The sequence below is a fragment of the Musca domestica genome, unplaced genomic scaffold, assembly GCF_030504385.1.
Source record: "Musca domestica strain aabys unplaced genomic scaffold, Musca_domestica.polishedcontigs.V.1.1 3, whole genome shotgun sequence".
Taxonomy (NCBI): Eukaryota; Metazoa; Arthropoda; class Insecta; order Diptera; family Muscidae; genus Musca; species Musca domestica.
Genome location: NW_026712299.1, coordinates 16,612,638 through 16,618,637, shown reverse-complemented (window position 1 = coordinate 16,618,637; position 6,000 = coordinate 16,612,638). Strand labels below are relative to the sequence as shown.

Genomic DNA, 6,000 nt, shown 5'->3' with positions numbered 1-6,000 from the left:
TACTACAGCCTATGACAGGAAATTGTCTGTACAAGTCCACGTCTTCCTATAGCCCCCAGATAACGGTACCCTCGATATTCGGAATTTTGATGATTTTAGCGACATTATTCATCGGAATTGTTTCAAATTCGGTATTTGAAGTTCGTAATGGATAATACAGCCTATGACAGAAAATTATCTGCACAGGTCCACGTTTTGGTAAAGCCCCCCTATATTATGGTACCTCCCTATTTTCGGTGTTTTGGTTTTTTTTAGCTACATTATTCACCGATTTTTTTTATGAAAAAAAGTTGTCTATGCAGGTCCACGTCGTCGTATAGACCTTAATATAACGGCTACATTCGGTATTTTTAAGATTTCAACAGAATTTTTAACGGAATTATTTTTTTGAAAATTCCCAAATTCGTTCCAAATGGTGGAGGCTTGTTTTAATAAAAGCCTTTTCGAAGTGATATGATGCACTCTATATCAATGTTATTCAGTATAAAAGATTAAAATGTCTCCGTCAAATTTAGTGAAAATCGATTCAGAATTGGATATGCCTCCCATATATTTGTTCTTTCTGAAATCAATCTACAACTGCTCTAAAGCCAAATGGTAATTTCAAATTTCAGGAATCCAGCTCCATCCGTTCTTCCAAATTTAAATTGTACTAAATATAGTACACTTAAGTACTTTTAGGGCGAATTTAAAAAACCCTTTGAATTTTAAAACACCCCTCATTCCAAATTTAAGAGTTCTAGTTCTGCTGGTTCGTCTAATACAAAGGGTACCATATTTACTACTTTTTAGTATTTTTCGTACCGTTCTAGTACCTCGGGATCAAGAGCGATCCTCCCCAAAAATTCACGATTCTACCTTTAGCAGTTTTTTCTGAGCGTTGATGAATCGTTGAGTCAATTACTTTACTTCTTATCAATATAGATTGGGAAATACTACTACATTTTCTATATTGTTGGTACCACATCTGAAGTATGGCATGACATGGTTTTTGAAAATTCGAATTTTTCAATGACTTGCAAAATATTGCAACACTAGTGTAATATATATTGTTCCAAAGGTATAGACATTTGAAATTGCACAAATTCTCACAAAGCTAAGTTTTTGGTATGGTTCGATAAAGCACCAGTGCAACGTACTGACTCTGTGTTTTTAGGAACGTTTCACCTTATTTTTAACAAGTGTTTCCTGCCTTTTGAAGTTTCATTTTTTCTCTGATCTAATTAAATCAATAAAATATTCAGCTTTTGTAATTTTTAATTTGGTTTATTGATTTAATTCTTTCTTTATGCCATGAATGAATTGAGCAAAATAAATGCAAATTCCGAAAAAAAACATCAACTCTCTTTTGCAGATATCCAAAACATAGATACCCAAACGAACATACATCCAAACACCGAGAAATCCGGACAAAAGCCTTTAACCCTTGCCTCATGTATGTCTGTCTGTTTTCTGCATGTCTGTCATCAAAGGCCGTCGTCCATGCGTTTTTTGCAACATTCTTTTTTATAGGAAAAGAATTCGCTCAGCAAAGGAAATGAAAATATACAGAATAACAACAATAACAATTCTGTTAAGACTTTAAAGTAGACAATAACCTCAACAACAGCAACAACAACGGCGAGAATAAAAACACGGCCTCTGCGCCAACAGCAACAACTCAAACAACTCGCGTTGTTTTGCATACAATCGTTGTTTCTCATTTGATGTTGTTGTTCGGTGTTTTTTTTTCAAAATACAAACAAACATTTGTTGTTCTCTGGAATGTTTTGCAGAGAATAGAAGATTAGAGTGTGTCGAAGATCCAGAGCTGTATATCGATATTTGAGATGAGGTTATATTGAATTAAATGTATTAATTTGATTCTGGAGAGTTTGGGAATAATTTTGATGCATAAATCACAGAGTTTTAGATTATTATTTCATCCGAGTCTTAATTGAGAGTTTTTAAGATTTTTTTGTAGGGTAGAAAAAATTCTTGAAGGACCATTCGCCCATAAAATTTTAAGAATATTTCTATGGAGCATGAAATTAAATCCTATGGAGCATAAAATGTGTGTTTTCTTAAGAATATTTTTAAAGGATCATCTGAACTACAATAATGAAAATATTTAGATTAGTTTTCAAGCTCCGTTGGAGCTGTAATCCTGGAATTTACAAAAATATTTTTTGAAAGATATTTTTAATTGATTTCTACATTTAATTGTGGATTTTAAGAGGATTATTTGAGCCATAATCATGGTTTTTAGAGTATGGGTCATAGAGAATGTTTAAAGGATTTTCTAAGCCTGAATATTGTACTTTTTGAAGAATGTTCTGAGCCATAATTCTGCATATTTTAAGAAAATTGTTTAAAGGTTTATATGAACCATAATCGTGGATTTTTAAGAAAATTAAAATATTGTTTGGATCATGATCGGGGATTTTTTTAAGTATTTTTCAAGGACCTTTAGAGCCATAATCTCAAATTTTTATGTAAAATATTTAATGATTTTTAGAGACATAATGGAGAATTGTTCAATCATTATAGTGAAGTAAAAAAAAAGAATAAAAGGACTATTAGAGCCATAATGGTGGGTTTTTGACACACGTTTCTTTTAGGAATACTTTTTTTTGAAGACTATCATATTTTTAAGGTTCGTCAAAGCCATAATGGTGGGTTTTATAAAATTATATTTTGAAGGATGATACGTAAATATTTGGAGAACATTTTTGAAGAGGATTATTTAAGCCTTAATCGTGAATTTTTTAAATAATTATTTGAAGTACTATCTGACCTTAATATCGAGTACTGTGAATAATTTTATTAGGCAAAATTATTGATTTGTTAAGAATATATCATAATTGTGAAATTTTTGAAGAATTTTCTGACCTCTAATCCTAGATTTTTTTTAAAAATTCTTCAAAGGATTATCTGAACTTTAATGTTTTATTATTAAGAAAATGTGTTCAAGGAATAGAAAGTGCGTAATTTGGACACAATTTTATGAAAAAGAAATGTTGTCCTTTTTTTGATGACTTAGAAGTAGGACTGAACCGATGTGTTTTATCTCCACATTAGATATTGTGTTGGTAGACATATGAGAATGTGCTCATTTCGACTTTTATGAGCGTCATGTCTATTCAAAAATTTGACCCGTTGTGGTGGAGATACCCGAAAGAGTGGTCCGTTCTATCTGTTCTTCATACCAAATGTTATGTTGATAGGAATATTGGGATGTGCGAAATTGTAAGACTATGTGACTCTTATTTCACATTTTATAAGAGATATGACTGTTCAAAAAAAAAAAAAAAAATGTTCTTGTGTTTCGCCTGCCTAGCACAGATGCAAATATTACGATTTGCATCGCTTGAACAAAATAGAGTGAACATTTCACTTTATATGAGATAAACAGTTTTCTTTCGAATTTTGGAACAATGGTGGGGGGGGGGGGGATGTACTAGAAGGTGTGAACCAATATGGCCTCTCTTCGAGCGCGACCTGAGTTTGATAATAATATTGCAATGTAGCAAATTTGGAAAAAATCGGAATCTGCCTTCGAGAATTGTCGTGATCACAATCCAGACAGACAGACGGTAAATCGACCTCAAATGTCCTGAAATAGATTTCGTACAATAAGGCTTGGGGTCTAATACTGTTATTTCGATGAGGCACCTTTTTTTAACCGTATAAAATGATATATAAGCCAAGGTTTACCTGTAGAAAGCGAACGAATTACAGTAAGTGAAATGCAGGATGCGAACAAACTGACATTGTTGTTCAGATCCTGCCAACTTGAAATTATTACATTTAATTTATTGGTCTTCTCTTGTATTAGTATAACATAAGCATATATTGTTTAATGAAAATGTTATTATTTCCTTTATTACCGATTTTTTTTTTCCATATTTTTTTTTCAGATCTACATGAATATATACAAATAATTTCCAAATGCCAAGTAATTTTAGGGATCCTTTCATCCGCCATTACAGTTTCTAAGCTATCCATCTGGTAGGTCCTTTGAAACGATTTTTTGGACTTTTGAAGTTCGAAGCCATCTTTGTGTAATTAATGCTGCATTTTAAAGCATGACTCTTGTAGTCCATCCACCTAATATATGTCTTATGAGCAGATTAACCAATCGTGTCTACATTGAGGAAGAGGCTGTAATAGCATTTCCCTGGAATCGTGTCTACATTGAGGAAGAGGCTGCAATAACATCTCTCTGGATTTTTTCCAACGAAAAGTTTAGATTAATAATTTTCTAGGGTGAAAAAAGTTGATCTGTGGTAATAAACAAAATTGAAAATTTTAGTTAATTTCCTAAAAAAAAAAATAAATTCCTACCTAAAATGTTAGCCCTATTGTTATAGAGGAGTTTTAATTTCATTTCATCTTAAATGTGCTACAACAAAATAACGAAAATGACATATCTGACAAATGGTAATATCGTACCTCCTCTGCGTTGTTTTACGTTGGGCGCCATTTCCGTTTCGTATCCTCCCTGCTTGCTAATGTCCTCAGAAAAAAGTTTCAGGAGCTGTGCATATTCATATTCTATTTCATTCATTAAAAAGGCGTTGTTTCACGTTGGGCGCCATTTCTTTTTCTTATCTTCCCTGCATGCTACTATTCTTAGAGAAAACTTTCAGGAGTTGTGTTAGTTGATTTTTTTATTTCTTACTTAAAAAAGGCGTTGTTTCACGTTGGGCGCCATATAATAGATTTATTTCCTATACTAAAAAAATATCTATTTCCTACTTTAAAAAAATGTATTTTATTTTTTCATACTAATTTTAATTTACTTTAACCCATACATTGCGGATACATTTGCTATAGATTGTTTTTAATAAAAACTTCACGCCCTCTAATTTTGGAGTGCTGATTCCTTCAATGGAAATACATGTAAGAGAATGTGTTATGGTATGGTACCGTTACAGAAATTGGAATTTTGCAATTCAAACTAAAATAGGGTTGATTGTATTCTAGCACTCAGAGTATATTTTAAACGTGGACGGCAGATCCTAATAACATATAAGAATCGTGACATTATTTATGATTTTTGAAGGGTATAAAATCCGGACTGCAACATTTTCAAAAAATAATTGTTTAAGGCTATCAGAGCTATGATATTAAATATTTAAAGAATTTTGAATTCATTTTGCAGCTAAAATGTGTTGTGTTTTGTTATTCGTTCGTTACAATGCAAAATTCTTTTTCCAAAAAAAAAGAATGTTGTCCTTCGTCAGAAGCCTCGTCACATCCCAATATATTTGCTCATACATTCATTTAGAAAGTCCGGCTCATACCACTAAACCTCCACATGTATGTATGGATATGTAAGCGTGTGTGTGTAAACATAGGATTTTGAACTTTTGCATAATGTGCGGCAAATGAGGGCCACAGAACTCTTAGCTGTTGCTGCTGCTGCGCTAAGCTTTTGAACTGTTGTGTGTGTGTGTTGATGTTGTGTGGTGTGGTATCGAACGACCGACCAGCCTTCCAGCCAGCCAGCCACCATTCATCCATGCAACCATAACCTAACCTAACAAACAACAAATTAATGTTAAATAGTCATACCACCACATCATCCGAGCCACATACCATTCTCATTCCACGTTTGTACGTACGTACGTTTGTTTCTTCATTCATTCATTGGTTCAGTCAGTCAGTCATTGTTGCTGCTAGTTCTGTGCTGCTGTTGCATTAGCAGTAGAAGCAGCAGCAGCAGCAGTAACAGAAACAACAAAGAAACCACCGGGAGGAATCAACAAACATTTAGTCATAGTACACACTTGCTACATACGGATATGTAAGTATTTATGTGTGTATGTATGTCTAAAAGAGAAGGTTTTTTTCGCTACGTCACATAGAGGATATGAAACAAAACAAAGTAGATTTCAAAATTTCATATATTGCATTTCTTGTTGATTTTTATTATTAAAAAAAATATAGCAGGTTGTTTGTTTTTACTCTGCCATAAAGGACGATTGCGCCACTCAGGTTTAGGAAAAAAATTCT

At 32.9% G+C, this 6,000-nt stretch overlaps 1 long non-coding RNA gene across 1 annotated transcript in view; it reads left to right on the top strand.

The window, feature by feature from the left end:
- Positions 1–3,903: 3,903 nt before the first annotated feature.
- LOC131803387 (uncharacterized) overlaps positions 3,904–6,000 on the top strand; it is a 67,046-nt gene continuing 64,949 nt past the window's right edge. The window contains exon 1 of the long non-coding RNA XR_009342556.1: positions 3,904–3,990. This is a non-coding gene — a long non-coding RNA (uncharacterized LOC131803387). The remainder of the gene's footprint in view (positions 3,991–6,000) is intronic.